At 31.9% G+C, this 25500-nt stretch overlaps 1 long non-coding RNA gene across 1 annotated transcript; it reads left to right on the forward strand.

The window, feature by feature from the left end:
* Nucleotides 1–9431: 9431 nt before the first annotated feature.
* Nucleotides 9432–9909, forward strand: LOC122606508. Its single transcript, XR_006324923.1, has 2 exons — nucleotides 9432–9585; nucleotides 9693–9909. It is a non-coding gene; the product is annotated as an uncharacterized LOC122606508 (long non-coding RNA).
* Nucleotides 9910–25500: the final 15591 nt, after the last annotated feature.

Here is a 25500-nt window from a genome sequence, read left to right on the forward strand (position 1 = left end):
ACAACATTGACACGATCGTACAAATTAATGTCTTAAGCTGTTTTATTTGAACATTTAAATTGTAACGAAGGATAGAAGTAAGATTCTTTTAATGACAAAATATAGTTCTTATAATACTCCGACAATTCTAAACTATTAAACTACTCGACTCTAAAATTTGAACTTTTGATTTTAATTTCAAGAAACAAGCCTTTACCAAGTCAATCAATTGGCAAAAACAAATATTAGTTTTGTCGCACATATACATACAAAATCACTTTACCCGCTATGGAATATTTATCTAGCGTTATTTGTGATTAACCACATTGTTGATTTCAAGATCGTTAAAAAATGGTAGTTAAGTTAATCTTCAGGAATCCATTAATGAAGCCCACTCAAGTCGAAATTCATGTTACACTTTTGGTAACTACATAAGGATAATTATTTCATGTCGAGCTCATTATTCTAATATCATGGTTATATTTTATCAAAATATATAAAGTAAAAGAATTAATGTTGTGTTACTTAATAATCAATTAGGTAATGATACCATTATTTTGTTATAAAGGTTGTGATTAGAAGTTTGGACTCATGTAACGGCCTTTGCTTCTAAATAAAATAATTTAAGACCTTGTTATTATATATATATATATATATATATAATGTAGATGTAGTCATGTAGATGTTAAGATCCCGATAATAAAATCAGATTGAGAACTAATGATGTTACTAAAATGCCCTTTTATATAAAAGGAATTCTAATAAATACCAGATATAGATGTATATGAAATATTGAAGAAAATACGAAAATTCAAACATCATACTAATGGATTGACGTTGATACATTTAAATGATACATTTAAATAGTTAGTGTTATATACTTATACTAGGTCTTTTACTCGCACGCTGTGCGCGTGGTAAAAAAATTGAAAAAAAAGTAAAGATTGTAAATATTTTTAATATTAAAAACCCGTATAAAATATAAAAAGAAAATGGTTTCTCACCCATCGAATAAGAAAATTATTTGGAATAAGAAAAATGATAAAAACACAAATTTTTGATAAATAAATACTTTTCAAGTTTAAAAATATATGTTAAGTCTATACCTGTTTTAGTTTTGGTATGGGATTTGATTATGTTTTTTTTTAATGTACGTGCTTTAATTTTGATATGGGATTTGATTTTGTTATTTTTACTTATAATTATGTGTATATAAAGTTTTTATTTAGTTTAATGTACTTGTAGGGAATCCTACGTATATCCAAAGTTAAACTATTATATTTTTAATTTTGTATATCTCTTATATAAATAAAAGAGAATTGTTTCTAGAAGATTTTTGTAGAAAAATTTCCTATGTGTCAAACTCACAATCTTTCTTACAAATGTTTTTAGAAATTATGACATCATATTTAAAATTATAATTTTAGCAACATTTTAGTTTTTTAAAAAATTAATCTATCTTAACACTATCTTAATTATTTTATTATTTTTTAATATAACTTTATAATTTACAGTTAAGTCTTGATGAAACTTTAATAAATATAGACATTTTTCTATTTATTTCCAAGTAAAAAGAATATTTTGAAGTTTAAAATATATAACTACATATTGTTTTTTTTACATGCTAGATATCTTATATAAAAAAACATAAATAACTTGATTTAAGAAGTTTAAGTTAAAAAAATTATCATCAAATATATTAATGTTTGTTGTCTAAGTACATCAAATATATTTGATACACAAAAGCTTAAAGGTAGCTATATGCATTTGTTTATCAAAACTAAAAAATGTTGTAGTAAATAATCACATAGATATTTCAGAATAGACTCAATCCATTTCGTCGCAACTTCAGCAGGATGATCATACGCTTTTAAAAAACTATTATTAATATGCCCGGGTTGAACCCGGGTTAATTAGCTAGTTAGTCTTTATTTTAATATTTAAATTCTTTTTTGACATATATAAATAAGATAAATATTGTAAAAAATTATGGAGATGACACATATGATGTAATCCTAGGTGGTAATGTTTTAAAATAGGTTTAATTTTAAAGAGGGCTTTAAAATGTTAGGATTCTTACTCTTTTAATATAAATATAGATGTATTGTTTAGATTTAATTATAATACTTAATTATTATATTTGATCATGTTTATGATATTATCTAGAATCTTTTAGGTTATTTGTAATGTAATCTTGTTAATGGATATTTCATTAATAAAAATGTATTTTCTTTTGCCTGCTTCATATCTATACTACGAGCATAATACTCGCGCGTTGCGGCGGAATTTTGTTTTAAGAAAGATAGATTCAGGGGTAGTTTAGTCCAACTGTAGATGTAGGTATAGAAAGATGCTAGTTTGCTTTATAAGGAAGTATAGATTTTACAAAAATTATTCACCCCTATAAATAGAAAATATTATTCAAATGTTATATACAAAAGTATTAAATTGTCCTTAATAAACATCTAATATGGAAAGAGTTTTTATAAATTACCAACTTTTTCCTTAATAAAAAAATTTACACCCTAAACCCTTATTTTAATAATTAACACTTTAAGCCCTTATCTTTTTAAATATTCCACTATCACCTTTACATCAACCTATATCACTTGACACCGCCACCACCACCAATAATACCGTCACTGATACCACTATACCGTTATCCCCGCTACCTCCATCGCATTGCGCGGGTACCATGCTCGTTCTTAACAAACAATTTTGATCTAACAGATTAAAGCATATATTCAACAAATAAGAATGTTATAAACCTTGGCCTCTAGAGACAAAGTTCATGGGTTCGATCCTTGATGAGGGTTCATTTTGTGATAAAAACCCGTATCGAAAGGCCTCATTTCAATGTCTTAAATGAGTTAATATTCCAGAACTATCGATACTTAATGGATTCTATGTTTATGCAGGTTCTCGGAAGATGCGAGTAAGGTTATATGGCATCAAGTGACTCAAAATGAAGGCATACGAAGTTACAAGACACCAGGAGGTGATTCGGGAGCCAAACGAAGCGAAACGAGAACGAGAAGGAGCAGGAGCTGCCAGCGCCGCTGACCTATGCCCAGCGCCGCTGGAGCCCATCCAGCGTTGCTGGGCGGCCCAGTTCAGCAAACCGACTTAAAACACTATTTAAGCTGAAGCAGACCTCAAAACCCTAATGGAGAGTCGATTCAGCAGCCCTCAAAACCCTAAGAGAGAGCCGATTCAGCAGCCCTAGCCGCCCACATCAAACCCTAGGTCGACTTTGCAGATTCCAAGGAGGTTTTGGAGCTTATAACAACTTCAGATCTTCATCCTCAACCTAGATCTACTCTTTTGTTTTACTTTCCGTTGGTAAACAATGTTGTTCATCTTTTCAGACTTTGTTATTCCTTTAATACTGGTAGGCTAGTAAGCTGAATACTTATTTGGATCGATGTGATCATGTAAACGTTTATTAATTTTACTTTATTTGTTAGATTTATTGGAGTGTGCTTTCCTATTTATCGTAGATCCATGTTTTACTAGTTCTTCATATTATTATCGGTTCTATATCTAAATATATTAGTTTAAGTCTGATTGTTGTCAATGATCATACACTAGGACTAATTTACTAGGATGGAAAACACTAGTCGGTATATAACTAGATGTAAACGGTGATTCACTTATAACTGAGGGATCCATAACCATAGTAATTAAGATAAGTTGAACATGATGCTTAACAATGTCAGACACGATCAGTGACATAGAAACGTGCACTGTGGTCACCGGAGGGAATTATTATCTGTTCATGGCTTAAGAGCCAAGTAACTTAAAGATGAATTAGTAACACGAGCTTTAGGTCATTAATGCTTAAACAATGAATCTAATGAGAATTTGTTTAAAGAAATAGTGTGAGTCTAGGTACATCACTAGTTACTTGGGTAAAGTGAATCTAATGAGAATCTGAACTGTGATTAAGTTTCCAACAGTCTAGCAAGTTGGTAGAGTAATATCCGGTCGTATCATGAGATCTGAGATGCTAAACAAGTATTTTAATTTAATTACTGTTATTTGCTTTTTCAAACTTATTTTCAGACTAAGCGTCTCGCTGAATAAGCGCTTGCGGCTTCTATTTACTTTTAATTATTTTAATTAGTTGAATAGTAAATCGTGACAACCTCACAACCGCTAGAATTACACATATTACTAGATTAAGTAAAACAACGTGTCCTTGTGAACGATCCTGTACTTATCACTTAACTATACTACATCTGATCGGGTCCTTTACCCGTTAAGGTGTGTATGTTTTAAGATAATTGCTTGTACAACTTTTATAAATTTAATCACTAAACAAAACGTACCATCAATCCTCATCACATGCAAAGGTTGGAGGGCATTTTCTACTATTTAGGTAGAAAAATGGAAGCAGCCTCTCTATTTTAGTAGAGGTAAGATCTGGCTACATCTTAATCTCTCGCATACACCGTCGCAATATTGAGGCTCAAAGCACACAAAAGACAACATTTAGCAGTATTTTTCCTTACAACATGAAAATTTGTTGACTACCACATGGATTAGCAAATTCATTTACGGAAATCTTGATATTTTTATTCTTAAAAATTTGCATAAATAAATATAGATCTAACAATATTAAAAAACAAAATCAAAACATAATTTGATCAACAATTGTCTTATTATCTGAACGACTTGTGTCTCACTAAATTTATAATCAAAAATTCTATTTTTAAGATAATATAAATTAATAAAAAAAATTTAATTAAATAATATTCAAATACATACAAATACCTAACATAATTATAATTCTAGTATTAAAAGTCTTATTATATTCATTATTATCATAACTATCTATTATTATCGACACTCTTATTTTTGGGTTTAATAAAAAAAAGTTATCTACATTAACAATTCAGCCATTAAAAATTATATATATTTATAATTTGACAAACCAAAGATAAAATTATTATGTAATATATAGATATGTATCACTTATAAAATAACATAGTCACTAAACACATAAAAGTGTAACCAATCAAATGTTTCACTTGATCTTTTGTTTAAATTTAACTCAACATTTATATCATATATAAACATAAGGGCATTGACAACGTGTGGGTGGAAGGCGAGTAGTGGGTGGTCACCACGCGTGAAACACCGTCACCGGTGAGTGTCCATGCGTGGGTGGTTGAAAATGGGTGGACATTCCACGTGAGTGGTGAACTGTGGCCTTGGTGACCGTTGGCTAGCAAACGACTAGTTTGAATTTATTTATTTTTTATCCTCCTTTTTCTATTTAAACACTCTCACATTCACCCATTCATTCATACATAAACATTCATTCATATTTACAGATACATTTACCCATTCATTAATCCATACTTTTTACTTCAAACATGGCAAACAACACTAAAATGTCTCTTTGGGATGTTAAAATGGCGATGCAAACCCACATGAATAACGACGACAGACACCGATCTGTAGTAAACAACGTCATTCAGAGCATATCTGACAACAAGGGGCTTACCAAGCCGAAATCGACCGAATTGAAGCTCCCACTCGGGTTCGTAATGCCGCCGAAAATGAGTATGTTGTATATCTTCGACTGAAGATCGATTAGCTGGATCAAGTTATTTTCCAGCTTACCACCAGCTCTACGATGTTGACAGCCACGCTAGACCACAGGACGTTGATAACCATGCTAGGAAACGGGGTATTCTGGCAAGGCAGTGTCAGTGTTGGTCGGTATGTAGATTATCATACTGACCCGGGAGAGGAGTACGTATCTCCTTAACCCGGCTACACTGTCGTGTCTCCTGAACCCTACCGATACATTCATCAAAACGACGGCGACCGTATCGTGGATTTGGACTATTCCGAGTGTTGGTATTACGTATTTTAATATTATGTAATGTTTTTATTATGTTTTATTTAGTATTATGTAAGTTTTTTTTTTTACTATTATTGTAACATCCGTCATTTTAAAACCTGGATTGTAAATTTTTTTGCCAAACGACGTTTAAAACATAGCGGAAATAGATCACTTTGAAAATTGCTCCAACCAAAACGGTTGGTACCTTTCATAAACGGTGTTACTAATAGCATCATCAAAATAATGTAAATGAAATCTAAGTTATGGCACTAACATAAATGTCATTCATTATTACATGTATCATAAACGTTGGTAATGTAGCCGAAACATAGGCTATGGGAAGTCTATGCATTCAACAATCTATGCTAGCCTTCTTTATTGCTTCTACCCATCTCACGAGCTAAACCTTTCTCTAGCTCAACCTGCATATCCTTAAGGACATAATATTTTCATAAAAGCAAGTGTTAGCTAATAAATTAGCTAAGTAAGATACACACAATTTGATAAAACGTTCTTCATTTTACTTTAATAAAAGTACTTCATATTTTACTTATTAAAACATGATCACATTACACTTCATCCACAATTATCGTATATCAACCCATACTTTCCTTTTTTCCACATTCCATCACATTTCATATCACATCAACGAGTACATACAACTTAATGAACATCTCTTAACATATCAACATATCTTACAACTTAGTCAACATCTCATATCATATCGTCATATACTTTCAACATAATCAACATCTCATAACTTATCAACTTATCAACTTCATCAACGTAAACAACTTTATCAACTTATCAACTTTGATCACCTTTAATCAATGTATCAACTTATCAACGTGTCAACTTATCATCTTATCAATTTATCAACTTTAATCAACTTTAGTCACCTTTAAGCATCCCATTACCCTTTTAACATTTGTGGTTAGTCACTCCACCCGGGAATACTAGATCATCAACTATGCCGCAAGAAAACACTTAAGCGACCACTTATTGTATCCCGTCATGCTTTTAACATTGATGATTAGTCATTCCACCCGGAAATACTAGATCAACGATTATGCCGCAAGGAGCCACTCAAGCGACCACATACGCACTAGCTTTTCAACTAGCACGGTTTAAGCTTAAAACAACTTATGCTCGAGACTTCATATCTTTATTAGCTTAGGCTACACTTTCACCTAAACTAACCACTTATCAACATCTTTACTTTACCTTTATATTAGCTTAGGCTACACTTTCACCTAAACTAATCGCATACATCTTTCTTTACTTTAGCTTTAGGTATATTCATTACCTAATTAGTTTCACATCTACTTCAACGTTTAATCTGACTAACGTGCACAACTCATAACATTTCTTTCGTGTATCTAGTGAACTAGACATTTCGTACTTAAGAGCCACATATAAGTTATCACATATCAACAATAAGTCATATCAACGAAATGAATCAATAACACATATCATATTCATAGCAACATCAACGTAAGCATTATACTACACATGCATATAATTACTTCAATTTTAAATGTCATCATAACATAATTAACTACTTCAACATGTATATGTTCCCATATAACCTCCCGGATAACCCAACACACATAAGATAATCTGATTAGAAGGTTAATTAAAGAAAACTACTTTTGTTGTGCCTACAGCGTGATAAAAGTCATGTATCTTACCTAATGACGAGCACAGCGATCAATAAGCAACTTTAAAGTATCTTGTTCGAGTTCCCGACTACCTATCACACACATATAATCGACATGTAACATAAACGGGACCTTAAAGAACATCTCCAAGCTCCTAAACATCAAGGTAACTTATACTTAAGGTCTATGGGTCAAATGAGCGCTAAAACAAGCCTAAACGACAACCAGACCTAAATATGCGCCGCATGCCCCATCCATGTGCCGCATAACACAAGTCAAAAAGTTCCAGACGCACTTTATGCACCGCATGGAATCCCCATGCTCCGCATATCGGGGTTCAACCAACAACTTCGATTTTTTTGTATCTCAAACTCCTTCCAAACGGATCCCAAACCTCCACCATGACTAGCTTACACCCATTAAATTCACATTCATTAGCTCACATTTAAGCTTTTGAAAATATCAATTGATCCTTGAATCAAATACAACAATGATTCACTCTTTAAAACACAAGAAAAACGTAAAATCGGTAACGTTTTGATCAAAAACTCAATACATCAAATGGGTTTCCAATTAACCACCTGGAATAGGCTTTAATACATATATTCAACATAATTCATCATTAAAGTTTGCAACTTGATGTTGTTAACCAATTTAATTAACAATTTAATTCATGAAAACGTCGTTTTTACCTGAAAACATCAAGATCAAGCAACCCCAACCATCATGGCCAAATCTACAGGGACAAAACCTAATTTAAAACTTAATTAACAATCAATAGGTGATGCTATACATGTAGAGAGGATTAACGGATCGAAAAGCAAGCGAAATCTCTTCTGAAATCCCCCGAAATCAGTTATAGCTTGAAAAATTGACCTAGGGTTTTGTGTGTAAGAAATTTCTAGGGTTTGGATCTGATTTCCCAGCATAATGATCGTGCATAGGGCCCCTTATATACTGGAGAAACTTTCAAACTTTACATCTAAGCCCTCGCACTTCCTTATAACTCGTTTTGACACTTAACGGCTCGTTAATGCATTCATAAACACTTAACGACCCTTATATCTTCTCGGGTTCACTAATTGACTTCATTACTCATTATCAAATTTAATTTCATTACTTTAAATCACTTTAATACATATCTCACGTAAATCGTTTAATTCACATAAGCACATATAAAACACATAGTGACTAACGGTCACTAACGACAAGTTAACGGTCAACGTCAAAAAGTTTTGGGATGCTACAATTATGTAATTTTTTTTAGTATTATGTAATGTTTATTTGTGGTTTTAGTAATTTATGTAATGGTTTTATGTTTAATAAAGTTTAGTTGTATAAATAAAAAATAAAATTGTAGTGAGTGGTGGACGAGTGGTGGCAATGCCAACAAAATTTGGATGAGTGGTGGGTTTAAGTGGCATAATGTGATTGTTTGTAAGTGAATGGTGAGTAGAGGTGATGCCAAAACCATAAATAACAACTTATTGCTATTTATAATATTTTAAAATATAAAACTTATTTGGCTTAATCCATAAGATGGGTTAAATTAATTTTTTTTAGATGACAAATCGTTATAAATCTACTTTTAACTTACACGAATGTTTATGATGTAATTAAGGACTTTTGCTGTTGTTTGAGAGCATCTCTATGCTCAAATAAGAGATTTGTGTAGGCTAGCTCTAAAGAGCAAAATAAACCGTAAATTATGGTAATAATAGTCTCTCGAATGTGAACAGACGACAATAAGTGATTCATCAATGGGACTGGATTAACTTATTGAGAGCATCTCTTATAATCAAACAATTAAAAAAAAAATTCACAATTATGTATCACATGTTTATATAATGTGCCAGGATTAGGCTAGCTACGATTTGCCGTTCTATGTAAAGAGGAGGTGTGGTGTGGACCGACTTATACAAATTTCATACAACCAAAAAGGTTGGTTAATAAAACAAAACGTTTAGGGCATCTTCTTGTTCTATGCTTTCTTTGTACTTCAATTAGTTTTAAAGTTTGTTGGTTTGTTCCAATGATTATTATGAGATCCCGGTTATGTTGGTGCCTTGAAGATAAGTCGATTCAAAGGTAAACATTGCCAACTATTTGTATCCTCTTTCTTTTGGTTCGTTCTTCATGGAAAGAATTCTCGTTGCATGTTCATTAACCATTGGATCTTTGTGAGATTTTAACAGGAGAACTATTAGGTTATGGTGCTCTAGAAGTTCGAGATAGAGAAGTTTGATGGGGAAGAATTAATGACTTTAGCTTGTGAAGGATGATGATGCTTGTTCAACAAGATTTGTACATCTCATACAATACAACCGGAAAAGCTTAATAAATAAAAGCTATTGTTTTTGTACGTTTTATCTTGTTGATTTTATTACAATGGAACATTGCAATTTATCTTAATTAGTGATTCTTCCATAACTTAAATTATTTCTTTGCTCTAGATACATCTATTAGTGTAGAGTTGCCGACTTGCCGTAGATCCAACCTTTTAAAATGAGACCTCAAAGATTTCATGCAATAAGTATTATATATTCTGATCATATGTCAAGTGTTATAATCGAAGACCAATTCATACGGAATAGCTACAGGATCAATCGACACCATGCATTTTATTGCACAAAATTGGTAACTTACAAATCATACGGACATAAGAGAGGTACAACTAGCTAGATAATGGGTTGTTGGTGGTTCAAGTCTTCAACCCCACACTCAACTTCAAGATTATTTTGGTTGGTGTTGAAGCAATCAATTTGTGGGTTTCATTTACCTATAGATTCTGTCCTTTTATATATCAATACATTTAGGTAGCGATGTAAATGTGTAATGAGGCCTTAATAATTCATTTTCTTCTTAGCGTTTTTGTCAGCGTTTATAAAGATGTACTCTTTATATGATTTTGACATGTTTTAGTTTATTTATATAATTATATAGGGAACCTAGCATTGCCCTTAATTTTAAAAATTTACTATTTATGTAGGATCGAAGCTCTATACCAAATACAGGAATGCTATAAAGTATTTGTGTGTGGATACACTGATACACACAAACGAAACATTTGATGAACTCATGAAAGTCGTTGGAGAAATAAATTCATGAAACCATTACCAAGTAGGTGCTAAGGCTAAAAAGACTGGTACTGCTTGGGGCCTGGGGCAAAGCCACTTGCAACATATCGCGTCATGTGACATTTGGAGTTGCTATACGTTGCCTAAGTAAAAAAAGGGAGTGGAGTTGTCTAATGATAGATGTGGTAGTCTAAAACTCCTAATGATTGGTTGAGGAAATAAAATGAAGAGAATGATAGAGACATACTATCTTGTGATTGGCTGCGCTTATAATTAGTCAACACAATCTTGGCAAACCATGAGGATTGCTTTTTATGCATATCGTCTGGTTGGGGTGGTGTAGCAGGTGACTCATCGGCGAAATCCGCATGTATCATCTTCCAACCGCCCCACTTTGTTTAGCCTAAATGCCTATGTGTGAGGAAGCATATATTATTCTAGGTGCTAATTAAAAAGCTTGATAAGGCATCATGATCATTCGTTATTAGTGAAAACATCTTATTCCTAAATGAATATTTAAGATGTCTGTTGTATAAAAATAATGATGAAAACCTGCTAAGATAGAGGCATGCAAAATTGCAAACTCACTGTCAAACACAATGCAAATACGCAAACATATTTTATCTCTATCTCTATTCTCTTGTAAAATAAAATGGTCATTTTTATTTTAGATAATTCTACCTTTGAATTACTTAAATTGCCCTTGAATTTTTATATTTTACACTTAATAAATAAATTTACATTCTAAACATTTATTTTAATAATTAACACTTTAAGCCCCTATCCTCTAAAAATTTCCACTATCACAATTAGATCAACCTAAACCACTTGACAACGCTACCACCACCAATAGTATCATCATCGACACCACTAGATCGCCTTCCCCACCATCACCGCCGCATTGCGTGGGTACCATGCTCGTAATGTTTATGAAAAGAGTAGTGATATTCATGGGCGGTACTAAAGGGGGGGCAAGGGGGTCCAATGCCCCCTCCAAATATAAATTTTGTCATGTATTTTTAATTTTTTCATAAAATTTTAAAAATTTTCTATTGGTTTTTAACATTTTGTCCCCTTTTAGATTTATTTTTCATAAGTTTTCTAAGTTTGCCCCCTTTGAAATTTTTTCCTGGTACCGCCTCTGGTGATATTTGTACCACTATATTGATACATCTATTATAACCGTGCATTAAATATTTGTATTGTACGTTGAACAATTTGTATTCAACACGTGATAACTTTATTAATTCTTATTAAATATTTGTATTTGTACGCTATACAATTTGGATTCTATGGTAGCCTTATTAATTCTTATGGTACTAATATCACCACTCTTATAAGAATGGCGACTTTTTACTAGTATATAGACGAGGCGTCATCATAAAAAATTTTCTTATGCATATGCACAAATGGCTTTACCATGCTTTGTTTTCATAGTTAATCATTTGAAATCACGCCAAAATTTTATTTTGAACACTTCTTTTGCAAATTGCGACTATAAGGTCTCTCCCTAAAGGAGGCTCTTCCATACCTCTTCCATCCCTCTTCCACACTGCCACATCAGCTTTTCTCTCTCTTCATCCACCTTTTCCACAATCACTCCCTATAACCCCTCTTCCACACTTTTTATTTTTTTTTTATTTTATATTTATATAATAAATATATAATTCAACATTTATTTAAAATTAAATATTAAAAAAGCACATTACATTTATTAAAAAAACACATTACATTTGTTTAAAAAAACACATTACATTAATTAAAAACAAACACACATAACATTATTTTAAAAAACACAATAAAAAAAACACTACACTCAATGTTCACGTTGGTTTTCTGACAAGTTCCAAATGTGCTCGACCAGGGCGCCTCTTAGACGGTTGTGTGTCGCCCTATCACGTAACTCCCCTGTCATACGTAACTGAATGTCAACACGTTCGTCCCAAGAACGCGTTGGCGGGGTATCGGGAATTAGCTCCAAATCCAAAGGACTGATTGCACGCCCGTTATATTCAACGACCATGTTGTGCAACAACACACAAGAATACATGATGTGTTTAATTTTGTTAATACTTAATGGATGCGCACCCTGTTGAATGATTCTCCATCGGCCTTGAAGTACCCCAAAAGCACGCTCCACGTCTTTTCTTGCAGACTCTTGGAAGCGTTTGAAAACAAATGTCTTAGGGTCCATGGGACACTTGAAAGACTTGACAAGTGTAGCCCATTCTGGATAGATACCATCAGCTAGATAATGACCCTTTGTAAACTGTTGGCCATTAGCGGTGAAATTTACCGCAGGAGCTCTATTTTGGAGAAGCTGGTCGAACAAGTCAGATTCATTAAGGACGTTCATGTCGTTGTTCGAACCGGCGGGTCCAAAGTAAGCATTCCAAATCCACAAATCATATGAAGCAACCGCTTCAAGCATAATCGTTGGATGTCCTTTGTCACCACGAGTGTATTAGCCTTGCCATGCCGTTGGGCAGTTTCTCCATGCCCAATGCATACAATCAACGCTTCCAAGCATACCCGGAAAATCATGCACCGCCTCGTGTTTAGCGGTCACGCGGTTAACATCTTCTTGCGTCGGTTTTCTCAAAAACTCTGAGTGATATAACTGAACAAGACATTTGCAGAAGTAGTTCTAAGAACCGGAAGACGTTTGGGAACCCATTTCGAGGTATTCATCTAACTGGTCGGCAGTAGAAGCATAAGCTAGTTGCCATACAGCGGAAGTACATTTCTGAAAAATATTTAACGACGGGCGACCCGTAACGTCGGTTGCAGCGTTGTGGAAGAATGCAAAGTGTTTTGGTAATGGTTGTATGGCGTTAAAGTGATGTATATCGTTCACTATACGAAGAAACATTTCTTTGGGTATTCGAAAACGCCTTCTAAAATAATCGGCAGGGTAAACGGGTTGCGGGGCAAAGTAATGATTATATAAACGTGTGGCGGCTTCCACATGGTTTCTGGGTATTGTTCTTCTTGGTATCTTTGGTTTGATTGCTATTCTCGAGCTCTCTGCTTCTTCTTCTTCGTCAACGAACGTCATGAAAGTGTTTAAGATTTCGGCATCTATTGTATACTTACGAATGTATGAAACTGAACATATTTAGTGAAAATGTATAGAGTGAAAGATTTTATTGATAGTGTAAAGAAAATGGAATGAATTGTGAAGAAAATGGAGTAGGTGATGAAGAATGAGATGTGAAATGGTAGTATATATAGATGAAAAGTTAAAAAATAATAATAATAATAAACTAAACTAAACTAGCCGTTTAATTTAAAATTTTTTTGAAATATTATTTTTTTGGGTTTTCGTTAACCGACCCCACCCCACGCTCTTCCCTCTCGTCTTCGCCCATCGATGGATCGAAAAGCTTGGAACGAATGGCCGTCGACGAGGGAGCTCCTTATAGCTTCGACCACGAAGACTTGATCGACGAGCGGTCGATGAAGCTATAGGAGAGGCCTAAGAAACTTGTATGTTGGAGAATTATTATACACAATATTAAAGGAAATGGGTACGTAAAGAGTTACTATGTGTCTATATAATAGACCGTACGTTTTTTAATATATTGTATTCCATTCGAGTTTTCTGTTACATGTTATTTATTGGTGTTTTACACATTAATTCTTTTTGGGTTTCCAAATATTTATTCCAACCTTATTGTGACAATATCACGTGTCATTATGAACCACTATTTGTTTTAATTTTTTTTCACACTTTTCTTCTTTTAAGGTTTTCATTTTATATATTGAAATTTTCATTCAACTTTTTTCTTTTGTTTTTTTTTATTTGAAAAATGTTAAATGCAGTCCTTAGAGCTGCACTTAACGTCCACAAATTTTTTTTTATCTTTCATATTAAAAACACACCCCTGAATTTTATGATAAATGTACAACTATTTAATATACATTAAGTGCAAACCTAAGGATTACATTTGGCAAAATCTTTTTGATTTTTGCTATAAAACTTTTATTTACGTCTGTTGAATCTTATACTAAACATTTATTTCATATCCCAAAGTTTTAAGCTAACATATATATATATATAGCAACATATAATCAATAACAAAATGTAATTGCACTAATTGAAACCGTGTAATGTGCATACATAAGCTAATTTGTTCTGCCCTTAAATAAATATATATATATGAAACAAACTATATAAGAGAATGATTTTTAATTAGACGTTTAGTTTGACGCAAAGTACATTAAAAAACTAGGTGATACCCGTGCGTTGCACCGGGCTATCTAGTCGTCTACATGATTCATAGTAAATGGAATGTAACGAAAAAAACATAGTTAATCCAATTACATAAATCAATTGTGAAAATCATTAGCACCGACAAACTATCGGATATCAAAACATATATAACATCAAAATCGAGGCTAAAAAAAATAATTCTAAATGGATAACAAAATCATGATTGAATAAAGCAAGCAATCCATCAAAGCTTACTATTCCTCGTCACCACATACTATACGTCATTTTTATCGATACGATATAGTCACCTTTGCAACTTCTTCAGCAAACACTTTGATATGTTGCTACAGGCAACAGATTGGACAAACGAAAACAGATCTCTATTGAAAGTTACCATAGTGCAACAAATCCTTACTTTGATATGTTGTTTAGCTTCTCTATATTAAACTCACATATACAATAGAACTTCCATTATAGTTTATAGCTCTATACAAATTAGTGCAATTTTTTTGTCTTGAATCTACAGAGAGTGAAACCAACACAAAATATTGGATTTTGGTATTAACTAAGAAAACCCGAATTTCATATATCGATTTTCTGTAAGAAAAAATAATACATATAGTTACACATACATCGATCTTGCCGGTCAGCAAATATTTATGATTTATATCTCCAAAACACAATTATACTCAAATATGATTCATATCTAAAAACCTATACCGAAATCCCTGTATATAGTTTTCATGATTTCATTCGCATACATACAAATAAAGATTGATGAAACTAAAATACAGTGAAAAGGATTGAAAAATCTAACCTGGATGAAAGGATCGGATATTTTGAATTTGACAATAAATATAAAAAAATAAATTAGAATGTTGAAAGGATCTGTTTTACCCATCAAATTAAAATCGTAAAGTTCTAAATTGTAAAATTTGAGGTTATAAGAAAGGATTTGGGTTGCTACACTGATGTGAAGTGGGAACCATCGGAGGAAAATTATTTTCTAAATTTGTGTATAAAGAAATGATCATTTATTAATTGTTGCTTTCCTGACTAAAAGCAAAACCAATCTTGGTTCAGCTGGTAGATATGCTCTCACAATATTTGAGAGGTATTTGGTTCGAAACTTACACTCGTTAATTTTTAATAAAACTAAATTATCGCTTATACTTGCTTTTGTGGACACTCCACATCCGCAAATAAGTCGCCTACATAGTTGTCGGCATGTCACTCGAATCATTCTAGTGACGCCACGTAAGAAAACGCTGACGTGCTGACTCAGAAAGCGTCACGCGAGTGCTTTCTGATAGCCTTTTATCCGATGCAATCATTTTAAAACGAGCATTGCAACTTTACTTTAGGTAAGATCTTAAGGTTACTGAGAGAAAAATTAGACTACGCACATAAAAGGTAGAATTGCAGCTTATCCTATTTAGAGGTTTGATTATATGCCCATTCTCACACCTCTTAATTAAATTTCAAAGAAGAGGAGCTACTCTTTTCTTTTTTAGGGAAAAGCATGCTAAATGCCTACATTACACACCTTTCAAATTATTCAAATTGACTTCCAATCCCAGATATCAATTGTCTCATGTTTTTATCAATCACTTCAAGAATTGCAATTTAAAATTTTTATATGATGATGTTGTGTTGGGACCTATACTTTGTCATTTAACCCATACATTATTGTGAATGACAAAACCTATAATACACTTCAAACATTTTTTTCTAGAGCCAATTTGATTGATACAATTCGATATGATGTAATATAACCTATGAGAGACTATCTATATCTAAACATAACGAAAAGTAATGAAGGGATTTGTTAGTCGTGCTTCCAAAGAACTTGAGAAGGTTAGATAACTTTTGGATCATACACAAGAAGTAAACAAGTCGGCGACTTTATCAGGACTAATGGGATGGGCAACATATTTCTACGGTACAGTACAAGTTTTGATTTTGCAACCAATGCCCTATCATTTGATAAGGGGAGAATCACGTGGAGAAAAGGGGCAAATTTGTCTCATCTGATCCCACACATTTTTCATACTTCAGTCACCTTTATGTCATTTTTTATCCGACATATGAGATCAGAAGGGGCGTGATTCGCTCCTTATGATATTCGTCCCTTTTGCTATCTTGTTTGTTTGTTCTTTTCCTCCCCTTTTTATGCATGACCAAGTGACCAATGTAAATCAGTGTGATGCTTTTTTCTATTCAAATTAGGTATGTACGGTTTTGTTAATTTATAAGTTATTGTTTTGTTCATAATTATAGAAGTGTTGTTTGATTTATATAGATACATATATACACACATACATAAGTAATGTGGTAGTGGTCGCAGTGTTGTGGTGGAAGTAGAAGGGTGAAAAGGAAATGAAATCGAAAAGTGAGATCTATGTTTTAAGTCGATCAACAAGGCCAAATTTAGTCAAAGGTCAAAAGGGGTGAATCTCCCGGGTTAGAAGGGACGAAATTCGCCCCTTTAAGTGTAGTGTCAATAAATACATTCTTTGATATCAATAGTATGTCACTTTGATAAAGATTTAATGCATCTTCTTGCAAGATTTTGCAACCATTCTTCAATTTTGACTTTTGACAAGTTTTGATGTAACATATTTCTATTGGTCGAAAAGCTTATTATAATTAGCAAGTTGTCAACTTAACCCTCCTTAAACATTGTGTTTCCATAGCATATTTATTGAAAAAAGCTAGGCGGATATGAAATTAACTAAGCAAGAAACATTAATAATGCTAATTGTCTCTACTGTGTCATTTCATCCTTGATAATGATGATCACGATGGTCGCTCTTTCCCTTTATGGTAAAATTATGATGATCACTGCACGCTTGCTTTAATTAAATCTACAGAGTGCATGTCTTATGTTTCAATAAAGCAATAAGTTTGATTACTAGGTAGTACAAGCTACATGTCTTTATTTGCGAATTTGTTCGACAATCTTGGTAATATGATAATCGTTTTTATGCTCTAATTAACCCAAGTTAAATGTATCTTCTTTTAATTAGTGTTATTTCTAATTTTGTCCCTTTCAACCATTGTTCATGTATTGTTATTACTTTTCATATTAACACAATTATATATGTGGTTCTTTTATCACCGTATCACACATTTCAATTTGATATTCTTATCACCGTATCCCACTATAAATATTTTATTTTGAAATTTTAAAGTCATAATGTGAATGTCAACAATACTCAATGTTGTCATAATAGACTATTGGAGAGGTGAATTATATATTGAGAGATAGTATTATCTTTTTCTACGGTTAGATACTCCTGACTGCCTATTACGGCCAAAAGTGTTGGAAAGTAATCGCCGTGCGTGTGTGTGAAAGATACGAGCAGCGTACATCACCAATTAAAGCTAAATTAAGCTCAAACTACTTAAATAAAATTGAAACAAATCAATCTAAATTATTACGAGCTATGAAATATCCATTCTCAACATTCAGGGGTTTGCTTAAAACCTTCAAGCCTAAACACTCTTTGATGATGTTGACCAGTTGTTCAATTTTTTTAAGTCTTCACTGAAATATTGTCACACATTGTCTCAAATGTGTAACAAACAACCTATATATATTATTCGATTTCAAAATACTACAATGGTTATAAAATAGTATAGATATAGCAGAGGATCTCAATCTATAAATATTAGGCAAACAACAATTACAAGTTATGTAATATGAAGAATCAAACAATAATTTTAAATTATTTTTCGAGTTTTATATAGTAATTGGTTTTATTTGAAATTGAAATATGATATATATATATATACACACAATTACATAACTCATCTATAATACTATAGTATAGTTTTTGTTGGATGACGATTGTTGAAGCACGTTGATATCGTTATTCGACCCTGAAAACATGCCAAATCCAAAGATCTTGAGAATCGGTTGCTTTTTAATGACTGACGTTTATCAGCTCTGGTATATTCATCTATAAGTCCATTTAGATAATTTTTCCATGTCAATGCATATTATCAATGCTTTGACTGGGAATGTTAATATAGATTTTTGATATTGTTGAGTGTGGTCTTCCTCAAATACACATCAATCCTGATGCAGGCCCAGACCCAAGTATTGAAAATCAGACCGTTTTGTACATAAGATCAAGACAAAAAGAGGGATTCACTAAAATGGCCATAACTTTTGCTACAGAGCTCTGATTTCGACGTATGACCACTCGAAACGACCGTTGGAAAGAGGAGCATCAAGTTGCAAACTGCCAAGTTTAGGTCAGTCTTCGGGCCCAAAAACGCTGTTTTCTAGGAGTTATGGACCTTTTTATTAGTTTTTCGGTGTTTTTGGGATTTTGTTTTTGTAATAACTTTTGGCCCGCTTGTCTTTTAGGGCCCATTCGAATTTTGCAGCTTTATTTATACCTTTGTAATCATTGGAAAGTGATCAGTTTTCAGATAATCAAAAAATCATTTTTTCCCCTAATCACATGTGTGTTTTAGTGTGAAATCCCTAAATTTTGGTATTCAGTTTGAATAAACGAAAATTTAAAAGAATTGTTTCTGGTTATTCTTAGAATCAACAGAATCAGTTATTTATCTTCCTCAAATACACATCGATCCTTATACAAGTTGACGTAACACAACTGTACATTTCTGATAAATTGTAAAATGGAACTTTGCCCGCCGTGAAATCTGGTCTGGCATGAAATAGGCAAGAGGTTGTTCGGAGAAATTTTTAATACCTTAAGTCATCCCGCCCAAACCTTTCTTTTGCTCATCTGATATCTTCTTGCAAATTGTCCATAAATGTATAGGTGACCTACCCAAAACGTATACTATTTATGAATTTCGATCTAAAACTTTACATCAAGCACACAAAAATCTAGTTGATATATCATCTGTTGATTATTAGCATTTAGCAGGTTAGAATATAAGTTAAAATTAATCAATCTCTTCATGTATTTGCCCACTATCCCTCTAGGAATTGAAGTAGGAACACATTAGAGATGTAGTAAATTCTTATGCAAGTGTGTGTGGGTACGGGACAATCACATGGCTTGGTTGTCTAGAGCCAAACTTTCTTATTTTTTGTTAAAGAAAAAGTTTTACAAGAGATATGGGATAAGTAAAATGATGTTATGGGACGAGTTTATATGATAGATATGATGGTATATTTTTTCGGTTCCATAATGTTAATACGTGTTCATGTATTATTCCTAGCATTGTAATCGAATGATGCGGCGGCGGTTTGGTGGTGGTGACGGCGGTCGTGGTGGTGGGTGTAAGTAATTGATTTAATGTAATTGATGTAAAGAGGTAGTGGCGATATTTTAGAAGATAAGAGATTAATGATGTAAATTAATTTATTAAGGATAAAATGGTAATTTTGCATCTAACACTTTTATAAGAGAGAAAATATTAATTATTATAAGATAGTATATATTACGGAGTATTTTTATTTCAAAAATAAGTAGACTTTTATGTGTTTACCGATTAAATATTTTTAAAAGGTAAAAAAAATATTTACTTAATTAAATAGTACAAATATAAATAGTAATATTCGTATCATTTTTAAATATGATAATCCGTTTAAAGTTTATTTCTATTGTATGCGGTTATATTTCTTTTTAAAGTTGTAATTTGTATGTCAACTTCACGGACACTTATCATGAGAGGAAATTAGTATTTAACTTAACAACGTGTGACTTTTGTATAACTAGTCACCAAAATATAATTTATAGTCGTTATGATATTACTATCAAAGACCTTTAACCAAGCACTCTTTCAAGGTATAGTTTGAAGGTATCCTCTTTTGGTGGTGGCCTGCTGGGTGATAAAAAATATATATACTTTTTTTGTTGGTAAAAACTAAAAAGTGGTGCAAATGGTGCAAATGGGAAGAGTTGGTTGGGCAAGTGACTAAATTGGGTCAGGGCTCTTTTGCAAATGGAGCATCATGTGGGTAGGTGACAATATCACAACCGATTGAGCTACAAACAACTCATGCCGACTTAATAATTGCCTATACAGTACACCAAAAACTTACCAACAAGACCAACCGACCTAAAAACACTATATATACCGAAAATTGAAACACCAACGTAACCAAAGTGCATAAGTAATAAGTTGTGTAGGAATATAAAGATTTGGTTAATCAATATTAATTAATCTTTTTAATGTGAGATTAGCTCATCTCTATCTCTATATATAATAAAACAAGATTGTCTATATAATATATTTTTAGAAAAATTCTGATGTGTCAAGCTTGAATTATTTCCTACCAATATTTATAAAAGTACATGATGTCATATATGTTTTCTTTTTATTTTTTCTATTCACACATTTTTTCAGAAAAAATTTAATAAATAAATTGTTTTTATGTTTTTATTTGTGTCTTTTAATATTTTAATTTTAAAAATCATCCGTTATATGTCTTTAACTATGAATTTTCATGTTATAAACAACTATCTTGTTAAGACTTATCTTGTCAAAAATTTCTTAGTTTAATTTGCATACTTGTATTTTTTTTGTTTTAAGTAGTCGTTATATTTGTTTGTGCTAATGTGTTTTTTCTATTACTATTATTATTGAAAACTTCCCCCGAATTGACAAAAAAAAAATTCCCAACACGTCTGGTTAAAGTATATTTTATCTTTACCACAAGCCATTTTCCGGCTAAATTCTTTAAACTTTGGCACATATTTGCGGGTTCATTAACAATAACTAGAACATTTTTTTTTTAATCTAAACCTTTTTAGTGTAGCTCTTAGTTAATAAACTTATACATTTTTGCAAATTAAATATAAATCTATCAACAACACAAATAACATATTACTTACTTTTTGTTAAAAGATTTATAAAATAACCCGGATTTAATCCGGGTTGATTAACTAGTATAATAGTAGAAGTTCTTGCTTTCTAGAAAGAATATCATTTTTTAATCACTTGCACCATCAGCACCGATGCTTATTAATTTTTACAGTGTAGTATAAGTGTATAAAAATAAGATATATTTGTCCTTAAAAAAAAATATAAAGTAAATTACACTTTTCGTCCCTAAAGTTGGCACGTTTTTGCACTTTTCATCCCTTAAGTGAAAAAATTACAATTTTGACCTTAAATTTGGCAGAATTTTGCAATCGACGTCCCTTGGCCATACGCCGTTAAGTTTCAGCCGTTAAGTCTTACACGTGCAAAACACGTGAGGGACTAAAAGTGCAAAAGGTGACTAGTTCAGGGACGAAAACTGAAATTTACATTATATATTGTCATCATCTTCATCTTCTCCGGCTGAGTGGCCGAAAAATTCGCCGAAAAACTTAAAATGCCGATATCCCACTCATTTCTTCGAATTAAACCACGAAACCACCATCAAACTTCTCAAAATTAATTTCGCACGAATCCTAATCAAAAGATTTCAGATTTAACACTTGTCGGAAAATTCAAAATCTCACCAGAAAATAAACTGCCGACCAAATTCAACGAAATGAAGAAATCATCACATCAACATGCTCAAAATTCTATCGCGAATAAAAACTTGTGGTTTCCAGATCCATTTGAGACAGAAGATCAGTAACATGAAACCATGACGTTTTGTTGCCTGATCTAAATCCAATGTGGAGTGTATCACTAGACTTATGAGAGTCTTTTTTCTTGTTTTGGGGTTAAAAATCAATTTCTACAAGTCTAATCTTTATGGAAGAAGTGTTGATGACCTGAAATTTCTGAGCTAGCGAATAAACTACATTGTAAGTCATACTTTTCCTTTCACGTATTTGGGTCTTAAGGTATTTATTCAAGAGTTGAAAACCAATATTTGATTTAGTGGAGGCACGACTCTCGTTATGGAAGGCCTTGGTTTTATCTAATTGGAGGGCGGGTTACTCTATTACACTCGGTTTTTGTGACTACGGTATTTTGAGTTTTCCGACAATAGTTGAATCTGAAATATTTTGGTTAGGATTCGTGCGGAAATTAATTTTGAAAAGTTTGGTGATAGTTTCGTGGTCTAATTCGAAGAAACGAGTGAGATATAGACATTTAATGATGACAATATATAATGTAAATTTCAGTTTTCGTCCATGAACTAGTCACATTTTGCAATTTTAGTCCCTCACGTGTTTTGCACGTGTGGGACTTAACGACTGAAACTTAACGCCGTATGGACAAGGGACGTCGATTGCAAAATTCTGCCAAGTTTAAGGTCGAAATTGTAATTTTTTCACTTAAAGGATGAAAAGTGCAAAACGTGTCTACTTTAAGGACGAAAAGTGTAATTTACTCAAAATATAAGATATATATATATCTATATATTTAAGGAAATGATATTCGTACCACGATTTTTGATATACATACCACAACATACAAGTTTTATAGCTGACTGTATAAACTGGTAATGCACAGTTATGGTAAATCTATCAAAGTAAATGGTACTAATATCACTTCCCATATATTTATATTGATTCTTTATTTCAAAGGGGGTTTTTTTCAAGAACCATGAGATCTCCTAAACTATATATTTGATCAGATTTTTTTAAAGTTTATTTACATGTAAATCGTTGTAAAAATGTATTTTTTAGAAGGAATTTTTTTCTCAAAACCTTATATTTAACCATTTGTTCACATGTGAAATGAAACGTGAACAAATTTATTCACAAAATAAGCATAAGACTATTTTGAAAGATTTGAAAGGAATTTAGTTCTACAACATCAACATTTTTTTTAAAGTTACAACATCAACATTTATAACCGTTCACATGTAAATGAAACTTTAAAACCATGTTATATAATATATATTTTAAGAGTAGTCAATTACATTGTTTACATTAAATATGATTTATACATATCACAAATTAAAAAAAAAAAACCATTTTTTTTAACTCTTAAAATAAATAAAACTATTTATTTTAAATCAATTACGTACATTATTCGTTGTCGCCGCCATCACCATCACCACCGATAGTCACCACAGTCATACACCCATAATGCGCGACCATCCATGATCCATCTAGTGAAGGCTTATATTGAAACTTGAAAGGCATTAGATGAAACTTTGATGATCGAAAAGTCCAATTATATAAAAATATTTAAAAAATGTCTAAAAAAGGTCACACGTATCTATATAGCGACGCTACATGGATGTCAAATATCATCGCCAAAAGGTGTATATACTGGAGATTCCTTTCCAAATTTAACAAAGACAATTATATAGCAAAAATAGTAGAACAAAAAGTTGTATATCAAAAAATATATTTAAAAGTGTACTGTATTTGTTGTTTCTTAAAAGACAAAATGCATGTGTACTTAGCCTAAACTACTACATCATGATTCATGATCTTTTAGGGGAAAAAGTCATGTAATTTTTTTTCTAACCCTTTTAAATCTCATCAATCATATTCATGCAACTCATTTTACCCTTTTAACTTTTCAACCAACTCTCTCAACTCATTTTTTAGGCATTCATCACTTTTTCAACCTTCTCAAATTTTTTTATTTTCTTTTTCATTTAATTTACTCAAATATTTTAATATAAAGTAAACATTTCATTAAAATTAAATTAAAACTACATAAACATAAAAATTAAAAACAATAATAACTACATATCTCTATCTCTATAATAAATAAAAGACAATTGTCTTTCAAAAGTATTTTTAGAAAAAATATGATATGGCAAGTCTACTTTTTTTCTTAAAAAATCTTTATTATAGTTATGATGTCATAAATAATTTACAATATTTTTAATTAAAGATAGTTTACTAAATACTTATTTAAAGTTCCTAATTTTTTATTACAAATAAAGAAATCTTTTTTATTACAAATAAAGAAATCTTTTTTATATAGTATAATATCTTTTTATATTTTCTTAATGCAATAGGTACTTTAACTTATAAAATATTGTGTTATTCAATATAATATTTCCATATCGATTTATAATATATTTATAACAAAAATTACATGCATATTTTTTAATTTTATACTTTTAATTAAAAGGCCCGGGTTGAACCCGGATAAATTCGCTAGTAGATAATATATACTGAGTATAGTATAAGGGTATTTTTTGAAACATATATAAACTTTAAACGTTCAAATGGGAACTTAATAAATTATAATAAATAATTAAATACCAAAAGAATGGATGACTTTTTGGTCATCTTTCTATTCCTTTCTGCAATGTTACAATCGGCCGGAACTTTGACTTTTTTTCAATTTCTTTCAGTTCAATGGAAATGATGATTGCAGGTACACATATACATATGTAAAACAATAATAAATGATCATATAATTCCCTTTCCAACGGTCACATTTGAGCAAGATTCTCCCAACCCTCGTAGGGCTTCAAGCCCGGCCAAACCCAACCCTCCCACAACCCGCTTGATCGGCGGCGGTGTTTTTGGGCGGGCTGGGCCAACCCGCTGACAACCCTGCGTGACTCCGTGAGCCCTTATTTCAACAAACCTGGTATCATACACTTCGATTGTAACAAACATCAAATTTATAATGTCTAAGTTTTATAAGTTCATGATCTTTTATTTCTACAAAAAGTTGTGGTTCTAAGTTTTATAAGTTCATGATCTTTTATTTCTACAAAAAGTTGTGGATATCACCTTTTGACTTCAGAATTACAATATTAAACGAAATTCAATGTTAAGATCCTTTACGAACCATTTTCGAACCATCCTATTGTGTATTCCAATTTTCATAAAGGGGAACAAAGTAAGAAAG

The sequence above is a fragment of the Erigeron canadensis genome, chromosome 7, assembly GCF_010389155.1.
Source record: "Erigeron canadensis isolate Cc75 chromosome 7, C_canadensis_v1, whole genome shotgun sequence".
NCBI lineage: Eukaryota > Viridiplantae > Streptophyta > Magnoliopsida > Asterales > Asteraceae > Erigeron > Erigeron canadensis.